Source organism: Rhipicephalus sanguineus, chromosome 5 (genome assembly GCF_013339695.2).
Source record: "Rhipicephalus sanguineus isolate Rsan-2018 chromosome 5, BIME_Rsan_1.4, whole genome shotgun sequence".
Classification (NCBI taxonomy): domain Eukaryota; kingdom Metazoa; phylum Arthropoda; class Arachnida; order Ixodida; family Ixodidae; genus Rhipicephalus; species Rhipicephalus sanguineus.
The window spans coordinates 31780592-31800395 of NC_051180.1; the positions used below are offsets into that span (position 1 = coordinate 31780592).

A 19804-nucleotide genomic window follows, 5' to 3' on the forward strand; every position below is an offset into this window, starting at 1 on the left:
CCACATATCGCTAGTGCTATCACTACCACCACAACAGTGGCCCAGTTTTCGCAATCGTGCGCTTGGTATTAAGGCATAGATTATTATTTTCACTGCCTTCCTTTCGCTTCTTTTGCTTTGTTTCTATGGGATGATTGCCACAGATACTCGCACATAGTACTTAGGAGGCTTTTGGATCACAAAGCTTCGCTAAAGGTATAAACATGTTCTAACCTTCGTTTGCATTGTAGAGAACCCGCCACGGTGGTCTAGTGGTTATGGCGCTCGACTGCTGGCCCGAAGGTCGCGGGATCGAATCCCGGCCGCGGCGGCTGCATTTTCGATGGAGGCGAAAATGTTTGAGGCCCGTGTACTTAGATTTAGGTGCACGTTAAAGAACCCCAGGTGGTCGAAATTTCCGGAGCCCTCCACTACGGCGTCTCTCATAATCAAATCGTGGTTTTGGGACGTTAAACCCCAGATATTATGCATTGTAGAGAATGTGGCTGCGCACCCTTGTTTGCTGACACGGCAGTGCAATCTAGGCTCGAAGATAAGGTAGCACGTGAAATTGAACAAGCATATCTCATTAACAAAGCGGGTGACTCATGTGTCGCGAAACCCTCGGTCACGTTACTTGCCGCAGAGCTCGACTTCCTGGAAGCGCGTCATTGAATTAATGTTTCTCTGCTCATGGTTTCATAACACGTGTTCATCTAACCACACATATATATGTTTGTGTTTTAATAAATCCTGAGTTCACAGTTTGCACCGTGTCCGCGTTCCTTCCTCTTGTGTTATCGTTCTTATGTGCACCACCGATCTAAGATGAGTTACCAACTCGCCCAGCAGTCCTTCCCTTTGTACTTAAGAATATGGTTTCCCTAGTACAGGCGTACTTACGGAGAACCACAAGAGCAACCGCACTACGATGCAGACAGAGATAGAGAGAAGGCAGCGAGGTCGACCACAATTATAACATCCGGTTTGCTACCCTACACTAGGGGGAAGGGGAAGCTTTCCGTCTTGAATACGGGCGTCCACAAGCGTGAATTCAATCTCTTATCTCTCATTGTTCGTTACATTTTTCGCTTTCTTCTCACGCCTGTTTGACTGTTCAAGATTTATAGTTTCTGTCTCATTTGATTGTTTCGTTGTACTTAAAGGGACACTGAAGAGCAAAACGATTTTTCCTCTATTAGTAAAGCAATCTTTCAGGATACCAAAAACACTACGCTTGCTGCGAGAAGACGCTTAGTAAGCGAGAAAACGCGCAAAAACGAAATGTGGGTGGCAGCACCACCTTGAAGTTTCTGCACCATTGGCCGTGACGTCACATGTTTTGACGGCGCCTACTAGGAACTACGTAGTTCCTAATCGATAAAAATGAAGTACATTGTCCTTTGACGGGGCCATAGACTTAACATACCAAGTTTGGGGTAATTTTGTTGAGCCAATGGGGCCAAAATACGATAAACACATCTTGAAATCCGTGACGTCACGGGGGGAGATTTCGGCGCGAAATTTAAAAATGAGACTTTCAACTTGATTTTCTCCTTAATAATAAATCTATGATGGCGAAATTAACGACATTGGGGTTCACAGAGCACAATTTATCGATCTAAACCGATTAATTGTTCCTCTTTGTGTCCTTTTAATATAAAGTGAAGACAGCGCACCCGATTAACCTTGGTCATCCTTGCCACACGAGTATTTATTTACCTTTCTTAAAGAAATGGCATGTATCATGGTTCATTAGAACACCGGCCTTCCCCTATTCTCCATCATCATCATCATCGTCGTCGTCGTCCGTTAATTGTTATCAATGTCTCTAAGCTCCCTGCTCTGGCGTCACACCGTATTCATTCGTCCACCCTTATCCATGTGCATTCAACGTGGCCGTGGTCGCCTGAACGGCGACCTCGAGGGCTGCAGAGCGCAAGGACGCGACGACAAAAGCCAAAGACAGAAGGTCGTGCTTGGCCTGGAGAGTCGGTTTGGTTTTTTTATTCCGCACTGCGCGTTGTCCCCTACCCCAAGCATGGCGGGTTCGCGGCTTCGAGTAAAGGTTGGCACGCGAACAAAATTGGTTCCCCTGACTCCTCAATGAAAGGCTGTGCATCAACAAAGCTGTTGGTAATAGTCATGAAGCCGCCGCTGTGCAGCCTATTTTTGCTCGAATAATTCTTGTTACAGTAAGGAGTCCGTGTTGGCACCGCCACCGCAGCCCGGCGACATCACCGGCCGACATTTCGAACGTCATGAATAGAGAATGGATTTTAGGCAAATGCCTATTTTGTTCCTTGCGCTCCTATCGCGCCATTTTGATATATGAGCATGAATTAGAGGTTAAGAAGGGCTTTTATAGCGTTTTTATAGTGCCTATAAATGCCTATTTTTGGCGTTCGTGCCTAAATGCTTACAAATGCCTATAAATGCCTATTTTCAAAATTTGCGCTTATATGAACGCTATTTAACCTCAAGTTTCGCTCCTGGATGCTGTTTGAGACCGTTATTCATGTTACCGCGTAAGATTGACTGTTGGGAACTATGGGGTTCAACTTAGTCCTCTAGTTCAACCGTCCAACAACCGCTAGCAGCAGTGAAGCGGGACACGCCGGCGAGCATTCACCGCCGCGCATTCGCCGCCGCGCTGAACATGGCCCGAGCGGTTGGCGAATGCGAAGAACCGTCAGCGGAAAGGAGAATGAAGAGCAAAAAAAGAAAGGAAAATGTGATGTGCACACAGCTTTTGTTTTGTTTGGAATTTACTTTTTATGGTGTTCACTGCAGTAGCGTAGTCATAATTTTTTTCATGCGGGGGGGGGGGGGGGGGAACTGGGGGACAACCATACTTGATATGTGTTCGTGTATGCGTTTGTATGTGTGCGTGTATATACACACACACGCAAAACTGAAAAGTTTCGGGGGAGGGTGAAGGTTGAACCCCCCCTCCCCCAGCCTGGCTACGCCAGTGGTTCACCGCCAGGGGAGAAATTGGCTCTACGCAATGCGACCCGTCCAATAGGAGGAAGCCCTCCCTTCTGGTCATTTAGCAATGTGGCTGTCTGCTCCTGCTCTCCACTTCTCAGTCATGCCGGAGCGACATTCGGGAGTGTGTTGATTCGACAGTGGACACTTGATTCATCGGGCAGTACAGGGGCGTACCGTGCGGGCGAAAGCACAATTGTACGGCTATGTTCAACTGTTGGCGCCTTTGTGCCATCTCAGGCAATAACATTTTTGTTTTCCTGTCGTAGATAAAGGTCACGCACGTCTGCATTTGAAATTATTTGCATTTATGTGAAAATGTATTGTGCCTATATTTAAGATTTTGGAAGCCTAAAACATTGTTTTGTCTGCCTATTTTTGGCGCCTAAAACGATCCTTTTTAGTGCCTAAAAATCCGGCCTCTAGTCATGAAAATGGGCTAGTCGTTCTTGCCAGTGTTTCTCAATAAAGACGGCGACACTGCCACTTGCTGTATTTATAGGCATATGCTTTTCTGTCATGCATGGTCGCCAATTGTCAGTGCTTGTTGTTTCGTTAAGCAAAAATTACCTCACAGCATTACCTACAGCAACGAAAATGCCTCGTAAGTATAAGTGGCACCCGCCACGGTGGTATAGTGGTTAAGGTGCTCGACTGCTGGCCCGCAGGTTGAGGGATCGAGTCCCGGCCTCTAGCCCATGCTGACCAACACAGGCCGCTCGGACCTCTAGCATTTTCGATGGAGGCGAAATTGCTAGAGGCCCATGTACTTAGATATAAGTGCACGTTAAAGAACCTCAGGTGGGCGAAATTTCCGGAGCCGTCCACTACGGCGTCTCTCATAATCATATCGTGGTTTTGGGACGTTATACCCCAACAATTATTATTAAGTATAAGCAGTGCTGGGCAGTATCGAAGATACATGTATCTTCGATACTATCTTAGATACTCTTTGGGTATCTTGTATCTGTATCGCGATACGTCTTGCAAAACGAGTATCTGTATCTGTATTTCCGATACATTCGATAATGTATCGTGTATCTTAAGATACAATATACTGCTACAGAAACACCACCGTGCGAAACAATAAACGTCGACCGGAATTCCAGTTCTCAAGCTGATATTGCTGCCACTAAGCCACCTGAATAAAACTAACGACAGTAACATTCTTGTATATTTCCGCCAGAGCGTTCCAGCGAGCACAGGCGATGATGTTTAAGCGTCCCTATTGGTGGAGCGGAGTTACATGATGGCGCTCGAGCCATCGCGACAAAAAGAAGCGTGCGAACGACTACGCGCAGCCTACCTTTTTTCTAGATGTTTTCTTTCTTTTTATTTCTGTTGATGTCATGACACTTGTTCATAGACCCTGCACTCTGCTGCGTACGCCAATGCGTGCGCCGTCTTTCGCACAAATTCTGAGGCCGCTATACTGTCGCTATCGAAGTTTGTCTTGCGCGATGCTTCGTTGCAATGTCTCAAGAATGCAAGAATGGGGCTGCTTTGCGTCTCGCGCCTTTCACACATCAGCGATTTGAAAGATCTTGTGGAGGCAAGCTTGACTTACATAGTACAATGAGATTGACTTACATGGAATGGAGATTCTAACAACCGTCCCACTATATTTTGACGTACTGCGTCTGTGTTCTTCCTGCTAAATTATTCGAAAAGTTCTTTTAATGATAACTTGATTGTTAGTACAAGTACTTTCTTTGCTGTCTTCCGTTTGCATCCCATACATTACTTAGTCCTCTGCATAGTTTTTCGACCATCTGTTTATTGTAATATGTCTTTTGTAACCTGCTGCTCAAATACGTTCTCTGCTTTATTCTTATTTCTTAACTGTCTGCGAACGTGGTTTTATTTCATATTTCGCGGGCTTTCTTTAAAAGCCCGAGAACATTCACCACGCAGCATGTACGCTGCCGAAAAAAAATTGGGTCGGTCGTTTTAAATTCGCTCTGCGATGTGTCGAAGCGCAGCTGGCCCTAAAGTGCATATTAAAAATGTCGCAATGTCGCGTAATTGACCTTATTTAATTAACCAGTTCAGCTTAGTACAAAACATACCATAACGAGTGCCACACGACGGCAAACCAAATACTTTGGTTTCATTCAGCGGCGGTTAACCACTTGTTTTTTTTTTTTAATATTGGGTTTTACTTACGTGAAACACCCTGTATACTTATTCGCTTTCATTGTTTAATAAGGAACTACCTTGCTATTTAACTTAAATATATTCGTTTTCCTTTTTTTTAGGTCACCTTAAAGTATTCTTATTGTTACGAATCCGCAGGTAGGCAGAGCTAGAAGTGGCAATAGTGTGAATAGCAGTGAAACCCTGCGGCGTTTTGTGCCTCTAGAATACGTCTGAGACGTTTCCTGGCGGCTCAGGTTCTCTCAGAGAACAAATGGTAAAAGATTGCACGTTAGTGAATATGTTGCTAACGAACGCTTTACGCCAGCAGATGAGTAAAATATGAAAAAGCAGTGCAGTTTTATGTCCTCAATTAATTGGGAGCGCCGACTATGTAGTTCATCCTCTCTACACGATGCGTCACAAACAATACCGCTACAAACGTTATTGCTGCTGTACACCTGCCGATGGATGCGGTATTACGAAAACAATATGCTTGCGGACAAGGTAAGACTGCACAGCGTAATTTGCGCCATCGTGCGAGGGCACTTGCAGGTAGATGGTAACCAGCTAGCTAGTCGCCAAGTGGAGCAGCGACACCAATAAACTACAAAAGTGTCAAGCAAAAACAGCTAACAGCGCAGCAGTTAAAGAGTTGTCATGTTAAGCAGCCAAACAAATCCCAATAAGTCGTTTAGAAATGAAACTAATACGTCTTGAGCAAGAAAGTGTGTATCTTGTGATACAAACAGGTATTTTGTTAAAATTAAACGAAGCTGGTCGCAGCTAAGAAATTTTCAAGTAAACCCATTTCTACATAGGCCTTTGCTGCTTCATTATATAGATATATAATAGCAAATTTGCAAATGAATCGAAGTATCTTGAGATACAATTGGGAAGTATCGTATCGGATACAATTATTCCGCGAGTATCTTGTATCTGTATCTCAAATATTTCTTGCCCGAGTATATTTTATCGTATCGCGATACAGTTTCAAGGTGTCTTTGCCCAGCCCTGAGTATAAGTGGCAATGCTTTTGCTCATTTTTACTTACCTCGACCAGTTTCAAGTCAGCACCAAGCATTTCCGGACGCAGCTGCGTCGAGTACTGGAGTTTCCGAGAATATTCGTCCAGGGCACCACTCATGTAACACGCTGTAGAACCTACGAGACGAAGGTTACGCGTGTGAAAAGGATAAAACGCTGCAAGTGCTGTAGGTGGCAATGCTGTGTGGCAAGAGCAGCATAAGAAATCACGTCTGGGGCCCGTTGTGCGAAATAACACATTATGGTGTGTTATCTATCTACATCCTAAGACTCTATCAGCGCACTTCCTCACCCAAAAGCCAGACTACTTAATGCGATTTTTTTATTTTTTTATACTATTTTAACATTTTTATGTTATTTACTTTCTCTCTCTCTCTCTCTTCCTGTCCTTCCGTCTCCAATCCCCTTCCCCACTAAGAGTAGCAAGATCTATCTATCTATCTATCTATCTATCTATCTATCTATCTATCTATCTATCTATCTATCTATCTATCTATCTATCTATCTATCTATCTATCTATCTATCTATCTATCTATCTATCTATCTATCTATCTATCTATCTATCTATCTATCTCTCATCCCCTCCCACATGCAGAGTAGCAAGCAAGCGAACGTACAATTACAACGGCGAAAATATTTGCGTTTCATGGAAGAGCCCTCTCTCATAGGCATTCGCCCTGTCACAACGCGCTAGTGGGATGATGGATACGTAAGAGGCCAAACAGTGGTAGACGTCTGTGCAAAGAGCAGAAACGAGCATAAACAGCGCAAGCCTACACGAGGGTTTCGCTTCCTCTCTGGGGCCGGAAAACGAATTCGGCCTCGACCCAAAGTTTGCGATGGCGCTCAGTCACATGCGCAACCGATACTTTGAATGCGGTCACGCACGCGGAAATAGATCCACCGTTCTCGTTTCTGCGCTTCCGGAATTTCACAAGGCCGCTGGGGCTCAAAGGGTATTTCTAGCGTGATTTTTTTTTTTTTTTTGCGAACACACACCGTGGACCTTTTAGCAGTGCGACTCCCGGCTCTCTGCAACAGAGCGCACGAGCACGTCTTTCTGCGCTCAATGCAAGCCATATTTGCTTTGCCTCCGACAATGCAGTTAGAAGCCACGCGACAGCATTCATCAGACAAACACGAACAATATGCCGGCAGCAGGCAGGATGGAGCGCTTTGACAAGATGGATCGGGAAATATGACAGATCACAAGAGTACGCGCATCCGTTCGTGCCGGAATATTTAACTGGAACGACCACCACGACATCAATGCATATCGCAGCAGAAAAAACGATTCTGTGTCATGAGGGGTGTGAATTTGCTGCGCACACTGATGCAATTATGAAAATGCTGAACCTTATAATTTTCAAGAGTCCAAGCGTCAGTTTGTGGCCGCTTAGCGAGTCCCGTGCTTACATTGCGTTTCTGTGATTTATTTACAACCAAATTTGTTTAGCAAGGCTCTCCCCAGTTAGGTAAAACAGTACAACTATAAGATTGCATAGAAGCATAGTTTACAACATTACTCTCGGACAACAAGGTGGCGGCGGCATGACACTCAGGCAGCGCTGGTGTTGTGTGTTATGATGCAACGAAGAGCAGATTCTTTCAAAAATGAATAGTATACGCCGTGCTAAACACGCTCACAAAAATAAAGAGAACATATAGGTAGAAAGAAAAATGAAGAAGACACACGCTACATAATTTTTGAGAGTTCGTGAATAAAAACAACATTTCAGGAAACAATAATAACGCATCCTGTCACCATCTCGTAGTCTTAATTCGTGCTCTTGTTAGTGCATCGCAGCGATGATCGCGTTTCTATTGCAGCATACGCCTTCGCATAGGGAGTTGACGTCATAGGTTCAGTCATGCTCTACACGAAGCCACACATGTCTTCATTCTGTATCGAGGATGCTTGTACACAACAAACACGAGTATTCTACACTGGGAATCTCAATGTGCACAGGCAACTCATCAAAAAGCGTAGCGGGACCGAACAACAAAGGATTGCACCTGGCTTAGAAGAACCCTTATAATCACTGAACATCCACAAGCATTCTTATGATTCCATTACACGCGTTAACGCTGTTCTTCAGCCGTTCACTCGTCAGGCTCCACTTACTTGCGGGGTGGCGCGAGACCTGGTGGCGTGCGATGCCAAGCGAGGCGAGGCGACTGTGAAACGGAACGAGCGCGTGCCCGGAGATGTGCAGCGCGTGTGAAACTCGGCGCCGGTAAGGGAAGCGAGCGGGGGGTACCTCACGGAAGCTAAAGAGAGAGCACGTGCTGAGCGCGTATACGTTTGAACACAGACAGCGACGTAAACCTGTTCGTCCAATTGCTTGGACTGCGCGGCGCTGCATTTTAGTTGCCGGCCGTTTGCGAAACATGGCCGGTAATCAAAGCAACCCCCGAGCTTTTTTTTTTTTTTTTTTTTTTTTTTGCGCGCTCGTTCAGTTATAGTCGCTCACGAGAGCTACTTCGCTCGAGGAAGAAAGACTCTCGCGCCGCACTGCTTTGGAAAAGCGCGCCGTACTCCCGTCGAGGAAACTTGCCCACAATAGCCGCAAATGGGAAGGAAACTGGCCGCCTCCTCCACCGCGTGCGTGCGCATCAAATCACGCACGCTCGCGGGCGAAATTTCTCGCTCGTTACATCAAAGCGCTATGCGCTACTCGAGAACCAAAGCGGTGAAGAACCGAGTTTCGCGCCGTTGTGAAAGTTGCAGCTGTCAACTTGTATCCTGTTCGACAAATGTACACCATGCACATGCCGCACGTTGCTGTGCACTTGCTGTTTATTAACCAGAATATTGTGAAATGCGAGCTATATCAGGGGTGTTGCCAGAAAATTTTTTAGGGGGGGGGGGGTGAACAACCCTTTACATTTATGTAGATTAGTGCGTCTGGTGGTATGTGTGCGTGCATATATACACGTGATAATTTGACAATTTTCGGGTGGGTAAGGGGGAGAATTGTTGAGCACCCCTCCCGATCCCCCCTCTTGGCTACGGCAGTGCGATTTATACAGATATATATTAACACGCTGTAGCTAGTTTTGTGCTCTTGCATTTTTGTACTTCGCTTATGTATTTAGCGGATCTTTATTTCCCATGTATTGCCAAGTCACCCCAGCAGTGTATCGTCATCATCAGGTTGCGGCTTTGACCCTTAGAACCTCAGATTCCAATTTTTTTTTCTTAGCTTGACATCACAAATATGACGGCCTAATAAATAAGAGGCAAGTATTGCAGCCATTCTTCACTACTGTGCACTGATTTATTGTTTATCTCTGTGTCGCTATCGCTGCAAATGAGTGCAGGGGTTATCCGCTGCTTTTGGCGGGGAATTAGCTCAAAATTCTTGTGATCGAGACAGAATCTTGATGTCATGGTGTGCTTCAGTTTTCGCCAGCTATGAAGTCTTTATTGACAGCTAAGACGGTTTTAAGACCAAATAACAGAACGCAGCCGAAAAACGTATTTACTACTTGATGTCATATCGCGTTGACAAGGAGGTGGGCAAACGCATATTAGAGTTTTAGTTCCGGGACTCTAAAGCAGCTTGAGTACGTAAGCCCTTGCTTTCCTTTGTATTCTCCATTGGGGCATGGAGAATGCACCTGGAATAAAATGTCAGGCGAATAGCCATGCTAACATCTCCAGCATTTCATTAAAGCATTTCTATCTCTCTTTCTCTCCCCATGGGTGCGGCTAGTACAAAGGAACGCAAGAGCGTGCGTACGCAAGAGGCTTGGGGTCTCCGGCACTAAAACTCTGTATGATCACTGTAGCTATATTTCGCGTGTGTAAACCATAGAGTATCCTACAATACTTACTAGAGGTAACTCTGGTGCTAGTGTCTATGGGAGCTGCAACGCATGGCGCTTCAGCCAGCATGGGAATTATGGGTAGTACACGGATTTGTCTAAACTTCGTTCTTTAGGCTCCGTTTAGCTGCGCGTCGCCTGCATCCGCTTTGTCGCAAAACAAAGTTCAACAAAAGTCAGCAGTTCCACATCACCACTTTAACCTTTTTAGGCTCACCAACTCAAACCTGGTCACGAAGTTCACAACGATCTTTTATCTTTCTTTTATCCAAATGAAAACCAAATCACGGCAATAAACAAAGCCACAAGTTCGTTCAAAGCCCGCAAGTACGAAGACTAGGCAAATCCGTGTACTACCCATCATTCCCATGGTGGCTGAACGATCGCAGCGCCAGAGTCCCCTCTAGTTAATTTTAGGAAACCATGGTGTAAACCAACGAAGACCACAACGCAGCACACCCCCCCTCCACTAGGCGCAAAAGAATGTACCACTACGTATTACTTCTAGCAGGCAATCGATGCTTCCGTCGAGACGTCAAGCAGCGTCGGTTGTCCGCCATCTTAGTGGCAGCAAAGTCGCCTACACCGTTTTTCTCTTCTCAAATGTCTTCTTCCAGAAGACGTTTGTTTAACCAGCGTTGTCAGAATACAAACGAGGCTTAAGATGAGCCTGCACGCTTGTCTGTCCGTTTGAGCCTGGCTATTGAAACGGTGATCCTGTTTGTGTGTTTTCTTCAGTTAACCTATGACACTAGTGTTCTTTGTGATGGACGCGTGTAGGCGCGAGGAAAAACCCCGACGTGCAGAGGCGTGGCGGCGCCACTGACCTTGCTCGTGCGCGCCGCAATAAACGAAAGTTGCCTCTGCACCTGCGCAGGTTGGAGTGGAACAGAGGCGCTCGACGAGGGTGGCGGAAATCGCGGAATGGCCCCTTGTCGACGCCGATAGGTTGCAAGAGTAGCGAAAAGAGCGGCGAGACATCTATACGTGCGTGGGCCCATGCAATTCGTAATGGAACGGAATGTATAACAGCCCCCGACCGTTGTCGATGAGGCCATGAAAGAAGAGCCCTCTGGTACATTCCAAGCGGTTTTCATTCCGAAGTCAGGTGGGAATTGTGCAAGCCATCGTAAGTGGCTCCACTTGGCGTTTCGTAAGATGAAGGATGGCGTAAAATGAGACGCTCCTCTGTCTGGCTCTCTTCCTATGGCACGTCTTCGCGTGAAGTAGCCGTGTTTCTTGTTCATAGGCTACACCTGAATGTTGCAGGTGCCATCGGGAATATTATTTTCTACACCTTTCACACATTCCGCCACCGTTGAAAGGCCGCTGGCGATTTGCCACAAAAAAGAGCTTAATCACGTTGTTTTATGTATTCCGTCCTGCATTTTAATATAATACCTGGTGACGGGTAGGTACAACAGCTACCCACCAAACTCTTCACAGCCCTTTATGTTTGTTTGTTTGTTTGTTTGTTTGTTTGTTTGTTTGTTTGTTGTTTTGTTGTTTGTTTGTTTGTTTGTTTGTTTGTTTGTTGTTTGTTTGTTGTTTGTTTGTTTGTTTGTTTGTTTTGTTTGTTTGTTTGTTTGTTTGTTTGTTTGTTTGTTTGTTTGTTTGTTTGTTTGTTTGTTTGTTTGTAAAGTGCATGCTTGAGTCATATGCTCGAGTCAAGCTCGGTGGGCGTACAAGTTTCAGCTGCTGTGCCACGGCAAAGCTATGCTTATTTGCTCCTACGTGGTTCTTGCCGTTCCTCACATGACTCCAACGCAAATCAACAATCCGCAGCAGCGCGTTTCTTTCCTCCCTTTCACTTTATCCTCGCAAGAACATTAAGTGGTAGATCTTACCTAAATGCATAAAAAGGTGGAATTTAACAAGAATGAGTGAGAGGGGAAGGCAGGTGGGTTAATCATAAAAGTGTCCCGTTAACTACCCTACACTTAGAAAAAACGAAAATGGGAATAATACATATAAAATATAGAAAAGGTCAGAAAAATAAAGGCAGACGTCAGGGAAGTGTATTGAAAATAAAGAGCTGAAATTTGTGTTCCCTCTTTTAGCGCTCTCCTAGTAAGTGTTCCGACCCTCTAACTAGATAGGGCCAGCCACATGTGAAATATCTCTCCTTGTCGCAGCGGCTTGGTCTAAGGTTCCTGCGACTAATCGCTAGGAAGAGCTGTTCAAAACGTAGAAAAGTGCTTTATCGTATACAGGTGATTCTTTCATTCTTTCCCTCAGAGCACGTAACGCGGAATGGTATGAAGTTATCAGTTGACGATGGTCTGTCATGAGTTCCACTAGAGAAGACCTTGGATTTTATCATCGATCTGCACTTCTGCAGGCTCCTTGAGTTTTATCACTGAAAGGTGATTGCTTGCTTCAGGGTAAACCTACATCCATGTACATCCGTCAGCGTACATCCGCTGTCGCCTGCAGACGCACTCCCTCCCTGCATTTCCCGTGTATCAAGTCGGAAAAATGCTGCACGAGAAACCGCTTCAACTTCTTTTGATCTCCGTGTACCTTTTATATAGGGTCCACTGTGCGAATTTTAATGTTCTACTTATCAAGCTGTCGGACTCACCATTGTGCGTTCAATGTAACGTCCTAGAAGACCTGAAACAGGTTCTCTGTGAATGCAGGCGATACGCAACAGAAAGACGATCTCTGAAGGCGGGCTTGCACCTTCAACGGGACTCGTGTTTAGAACTGCGGCACATTCTGGGCCCATGGCAAAGCAGCACCTGTGCGTTACGCGCCACGAAAGCGCTGCTGACTTTCTTGCGGGCCACAAGCCTGACCGAAATTTTGTAAACAGTGTGGTCTATGTATGTGTGTGTGGATGTCAGTGTATATATCATAATCGTCACCCTGGAGCATCTGGAGTAGCATGTCAGGCGAATAGCCAGGCAAACATCTCTAGCTGTTCATTAAAATATTTCTCTCTCTCTCTCTTATCAGTCCGCAGAAGCTGTTATCCATTCACGCTTAGTACGCCTTGTACATACGTGATAGGTTTACTATGGTGCGTGAGCTGCCTACTTTATGCTCAAGAAAGGCGTTTCCCAACTGAATGGATTGTTGGCATCAGTTCAGCAGCTTTAGTGAAGAGGACGAGACATCACGCACGCCTTAAACAGTACGAATAATAATACAGAAATGAGAGCACGTTAGCACTCTTCCTGTTGCACAATAATTTTATATAGGCTGAAATTGCGTTCTTTATTTCTGTAGTTGGCGCAGTTTTACAAAACTTTTGAGACTTCTATATTTTATTACACGCTTGCTGTCTTATTACGTGATCCTTGCATTCCACATAACTTTGTGTCCTTGAAACTGGAAGACTGTATTTGTATCCTTTTTTCTAACCTAGATCTTCTTTCTCTGTGTGACTTGCTTGTGAGCTATGTTTCAATAATTGAGCAACCTGCTCGCTTTTGAATTTTTTTTTTACACGCCAGTTAAAACATCAACGAAATGGCGCGACGAAAACACGGACAGAAGAAGACGAGTACAAACACAGCGCAAATTTTCAAATGAATTTATTGTGCCACTGGAAATTCAGTTGAAAGTTTGCGCTGTGTTTGTACTTGTCTTCTTCTGTCCATGTTTTCGTCGCGCAATTTATTTGATATCATGGATCACCAACTAGCCCAAAATGCTGCTCTCATTAAGTTAAAACAACTTGACTTTGACAAAAATGCAGTGGATTAAAAGTCGTGGGATAAACAGCTCCTGGTACTACTTCAATACAGAAGTAATTAGGAAATGGGAGATAATGATGGACTAAATTGTAAATTGCTGTAGATAGCTGCTAAATCTGCTGCATCTTCCGCGATACTGTGCCGTTCACGCCCCCCCCCCCCCCCCCCCCCCCCCATCCGCCTTTTCTTCTATATATATGTTTTAAGGAGAGGTTGGTGCCTAGGTATGGCTCCGGCTACTCCTCTTACATAATTTGTCAATAACCATAAAGTAATGCAAAATTCGTGCAAGAAAATTTCCATTCACAAAATCAATGCTCAGCCGTCATAAACAACGTTCACGCGTCAACAGTACTCACACGTCAACAATAATGTTCGCGCACAAGAAACGTCCGCGCTTTTCGGAAGAGTTCACCTTACAGTTCCTTACAGAAGGTAATCGCGCAACAGTCACTCGCCACTTGCCGTACTTTAAACACAGCTGTCATGAAACACGAGAAACACACAAAACAAGCGAAACATGTGACCAGAAGTATCTGGCAATAATTAAAGATGCGAAAAATATTTTTTAATATGAATCAGTACCTTTCCGATATTCCTGATTCTTCTAAAAAACTATACTAGTACGCGCGCAGGGATGTTTTGAAAAGTTTCTGTTGGCCATGGGCCCAAGATTTTTGCTAGTGATAGTGACTGTCTACCCAACCTATTTAGTTCTAAAAATTTCTTACGGGGAACAGCATAATATTTACAATGCCTTCTTGTGTATTTTTGCACGTCTGCAAAATCATGTCATAATTTTTTCTAACATTGGACACACTGCATGTGCTATGTGCTTCGTTCGTTCAGTACAGGGCATAGAGAGATTCAGGGAGAGTATGCAGGTGGGAACACTCTTGTGGTCTAACCTAAATGAGCCGGAATCAAGCCTTCTTGAATTAGGCACCTATGGGCATTGACAACCTATGACTACAATGGTGTGGCTGCCGCTGTTGAACTCGAAGATAATTTCTATAAACCCATTACGCTCGCTCATTTTTGCGACATCAAGCGTTTTCACGCGTTTATGACAGCTAAGTTCGCCGTATAAATATCTCTTTGTGTTACAGGTTTTAGTTTGAAAACCTGAACATCATGAAAAATATTGTGGGAGACCGTGATATCAGTAGGCCTTCCTAGGCAAAAGTAATAATTTAGATAGAAGCAATGAACTTTATCTTCCAGTCAGGCTAGAATTTTCAAAAGTTAATTAGAGCGCAACCACACGACACATTCACACACCCACACACCCACAACCCAGCTACCAACTAGCCCAACAACCAGTTCTTTTAGGCTAGAATTTTCATTAGCAGAAAAAAAAAGAACACGTAAGCTTTGAGCGTACTGCATTCAGCACTCCTCTCTTGCCGAGGAGAATGGTAGGTGCACCGTGGTCTTGTGCTTGGAGCTCGTACTAAGTACCTAGGTTGTTTCCGAGCATAGTATTTGGATTGCACTTGCTACATCTGAAGGTATGAAAATATCTACAGCCACATTCCTATTTCCTTATACGCACGCATCTTTGCGAAAGTCAATTCGCGACAACATAACCAAAGCACCCATAAAAAAAGCACGCTAAACATACCGACGACACAGGAAGCAGGCAAAATTGATTGCAGGCGGGCCAGTTGGTACATATCTGAGCCTTCTCGCGCGCGCTGTTTCCCGCTCAAAGCATGCAAAGCTGCAAGTCGCACGGAAAATAATGTAAATGGACTTTACGAACCTTCGGCTGAGCACGGCTGATCAGGTGTACTTCGAGGCGCGTGTCATCGACAGTAGCAGGTGCCAACTGCTCAGTTCTGCTATGACAGACGCGGTATTTGGATTCCTGCTGTGTTGACGTCAGAAACGGAGTAAAATCTCCTTCGTTCCACCCCTTCCGGTCGAAAAGGTGATCGTATTGTCCAAACGGAAGCCAACTAGACCGGCGTCCCAAATTTCACCTGCAATGTGCAAGAAGCAATGTTCGATAGAGCGGCAGCTGGAGCGTCTGTCGCTCTTTCAGAGTTATATCTCAACTGTATAGAGTGTCGCCGAACAGCGGCGGTCGCCAAAAGAAAAAAAGTCACAACGGTGTGAAGAGAAAGAAGGAGAAGTGGAGGCAAAATCCTATATTTGCTCCCGCTGTCAATAGCCGAAGCCGTGCCACATTATGTCGCAATCGCCGAGCCCTTGTCAAGGGTCTGGTATCAACCTCGTATCAGAGCGAGGATAGATCCGTTTGGCAACGAGCACTATCCTGAGAGAAGAAGTGACCTTTCCCTTTCTGCCCGTGTCCCATCTATTCTAGTGGCATCAGCAGCAGCGGCAGCATCGGGGCCCTCTGCTCACTTTCTCTGCTCACGCACGAAGCAATGAAGAGTGTCGTGCCGGTCCGGCATGAGGCCCCCTCAAGCCGGAAAGCGCTTGGTTCCTGATGGAGAGTGCGACCCGACAAACCGAAGGCGGTGGAGGCCGGTTTCTTTAAGCGTAAACAGGGCTCACTCACTATACTCATTCGACGCTGTTGATGAAGCTGAGAAATTTGGCGGGTACTAAATATAGCCTGCGGTGGATATAAGGCGCACGTCGCGAGGCAGCCTTGAAAGAAAAGGCGCCGGCCCGCTCTTCCTCTTCTTCGAGGTGCCTGCTGCTTTCGTGGTCGCTGCCAGAACGATAGACGATCGTATAAATTATTTCTAGAACTTTCCGTCGCTCTAAAATTGATGTTTTGCAGAAGGCATTCGAGCGTACGTGCTCAAATCGTCAAACAATTATCGAAACTTCACGTTTGCTAGTGCAAGACCAGGTACTGGTTATGGACAAAAGGAACCAAAGATGCTTGGACCGAAGATAGCTAGCCCAACGACTTACCCCTTCTGCCCCGTTCTTTGAAGCAGTAAATTTTTATTCAACCACTGTTGCACTATGTAAGTAGTACAGGCAGATTAAACGCTTGGCGGATACTGACATTCTTTGGTATTCAGCAAGTCCGCCTCGGTGGTACAACGGTTACAGTGCTCGGCTGCTCACCCGAAGGTCGCGAATTCGATCCCTGTCGCGGCGGCCGCATTTGAATAGAGGTGAAATGCTAGAGGCCCGTGTATTGTGCGATGGCAGCACACGTTAAAGAACGCCATATGGTCGAAATTTCCGGAGCCCTCCACTACGATGTGCCTCATCATCATCTCGTGTTTTGGCACGTAAAACCCGGATACTATTACTATTGGTATTCAACAAGTTAGCTGCTGCAGCAGGCTGCTATCATCAGGTCGCGCGTGGACCTATAGCTTCACATAACGCTTTGTCCTTGAAAGGCTTCCGTCCCACTGCATGCGTATTTTTTCCCAATTTCTTGCTTTATGAATTTCACTGCTATTACCGCAATTATTTTTTAAGTATCTCGCCAGTTTCACTGCCTAGTTTAGTTGAAAGTATTTCTTCCTGTGCGCTCTTGCTAGGTAACAGATTGCTCGAATGCCGAAAAACTCCACGGTGCGTAGGCTTAGATAACTTCACTACAAGGTCAACTGAAGTGTAAACAAATAAAAGTAAACCGTCAAATCTTTAACGACTCAAGAAAGAAAGAATGTGTTTTCGCGCTAATTTGTACGTCGTTTAAAGCGAAAGCGTTCTACTAGGCAGATATCTTTTGGCAGACGGCGGACACATTAAATGACCGCTTATTTGTCCGATCTGCCGTAGCTGCTTGAAAGTGCGTGCGCCCTTGAAGCTGCTGTAACCATTATAAATAGTATAGACGTACAGGCGATAACGTTATGCGGATGTAAGAAATCTGTCGCGGTGTATTCGAAAAAATATTTGTATTTCAGAATTTGATAAGCTGATAGGCCAACGGAGATCATAATAATTGTTGTGGTTGGTTTCACGTCCCAAAACCACCATAGGATTATGAGAGAAAGGCTTGTGGTGATTGAAGGGGGGGGGGGAGGGAGCTGCTCCGACAAATTTAGACCATCCGGGGTTCTTTAACGTGCACGTAAATCCCAGCACACCGGCCTCTATCATTTTGCCTCCATCAAAAGGCGGCCGCCGCGGCCGGCATTCGATCCCGCGACCTTCGGGACAACTGTTGAGCACCCTAAGCGCTAGACCACCGTGGCTGGTGTCAACGGAAATAGAGCCGGTGATCATTTTAATGGCAACGCAGCATTGTAATCAGGGTTATTTGTAGAAATCGTGTTATCACATTGAAGAAAATGAAAAAGAATGAGCTGATTTATATTCACATAAGCAGAGAGGTTGTCTTAAGCTCTAGATGAGAAGGTTCCTTAGTGTACTTCAGCACACTAAGTGGCATCGGTAACGTAGAGGACAGACAAACACGCGGATCTAAGCATGCTTTTTAGAGCGATAGCGTTGGTAAAGTCGGTCATACGAGCAATGCACGGGAGCACATTCCCTGAAAGGTGCCGTGCGGCTCACTGGTTTGTCAAAGTCGCTTTGTTTCTCGCGACACAACGATGCCCCGGCGCTTATCCTTTGACTTTGTGCCAGACACACCGCTGCGGTTCGTTTCTCCTGTCTCTCACACACCCCCTATCGCAGCCTAGATTTCGTGACCATTCAGCCGAGCGTCCTGCTACCCACGTATCTGACGATGGCGCGTGACGCTCGCACCACACCGTCGCGCAGTGTCAGGTTCAGTGAACGCTGAGACCAGCATTGTCGATTGTGTCTCCCGTGCGACAGTACAGAGGTAAGAGTGTCGCCATCGCGACAAGGCGGTACACCGTCTTAGACGGTGACTCACTCGGCGGATGAGCACGTGTATCTTGATTGTCTTCCGATAAAGATGACAGACACAAGATGTAAACGCTGCTGTGCATGAAAAGTCGTATAGGCAGGGATAAGGTATCAAGGCACGTTGCTGAGCTATAGACAAGTACAAGCTCCCTCCACCAGCCACCACTGTCCCACCCACAGAGAACTTTCGTAGACGATCCCATCCAACATATGCTCATTTTTTGTGACGTCAAGCGCTTTTATCGGTTGTTTCAGATGGCTTGTGTCCCATACAGACACTGTTCGTGTCGTGGGTTTTAAGCGAAAACTTGAACTTCCGGCGAAATTTCAACAAATATTCCGACATCATTGCTTAGCCAAGCGTAATATTTCAATTAAGGAAGACGGACATTTAATCCATAATAAGCGTATAGTGTTTATATTAGCAGCGAAAAATACTTGAAGTTACCACCTAGCACGACTCTCTTGCAAGATGCATAACAGGCGCACCACAGTTCTGGGGGCGCAGCTTGTATTTATTCTCAGGCGATAACCGACTATAGTTTATTTTTTTTACTTGAGGACTATAGCTATGGCGCTAAAGGACGGGGACGAAGCGAAGACGGGAACCGACAAACACGGGCGCTCGTGTGAGCAATGGGTAAGCATACCAAGCTCAGTCAGTTCGCTTGCAAGGAAAGAAAATGTTCGCAAGTGCGCCTCAAGTACGTGCTTTCCAGTATCCCTTCATTTACTACAATTTGATTTCTACATTTCGCTCGCTTCTCCTTCTTCCACAGGCACCAAAAACCTAATCCTAGAAACTCGGTTTGTCAGGCGCCAGCCTGGATGAACCGCATAGTCGAATCCCCCAGGCTCGGGGAGATGGCTAAGGCACTCGTCGTCCTGGATTGAGGATACACCTTGGGCAAAGACGCTTCACCTGCTTTAATTAAATGTATCGCTCTCTCTCTCTCTTTCTCGTAAGTGGCTGGTCTACTGTCGTCTCGTGCATCGTAGCACGCACGCGCCCTCTTCTCGGTCAAACGTACTGCTTAGAGCAGTCGCAAATGATATTAATCAGCGGCACACAATTGATACAAGAAGATCCTCGACTTGAAGTTCTAGTTTAGAGCATAATTGTTTTCACGAGCTCCTTCCTGCAAGGAAACTGCAAGGAAAGCCTTTTTCCTGGTAGTTTGCATGATGGTATGGGTTTTATAATCGCTGTTACGACAGTTATGCCGGACACTCAGCGAGTACTGATGGAAAGTCCCTACGGAGTCTAAAGATCTAGAAAACAATAAAAGAAAAGAAAGACCTCTCCACACCTACCTCGTTTCTTTGG

At 45.6% G+C, this 19804-nt stretch overlaps 1 protein-coding gene across 5 annotated transcripts in view; it reads right to left on the bottom strand.

The window, feature by feature from the left end:
- LOC119393431 (zinc transporter ZIP10) overlaps positions 1 to 19804 on the bottom strand; it is a 103735-nt gene that overhangs the window by 26244 nt on the left and 57687 nt on the right. For 2 of the 5 annotated variants that reach the window (XM_037660444.2, XM_049416246.1), the window contains exon 2: positions 6161 to 6270. The exons of 1 other annotated variant lie outside the window; for it this stretch is intronic. The gene's annotated coding sequence lies outside the window, so the exon portion shown is untranslated. Of the gene's footprint in view, positions 1 to 6160; positions 6271 to 8279; positions 8351 to 15454; positions 15735 to 19804 lie in introns of those variants that run through there. 2 more of the 5 variants (XM_037660442.2, XM_037660443.2) reach the window with 2 other exon arrangements.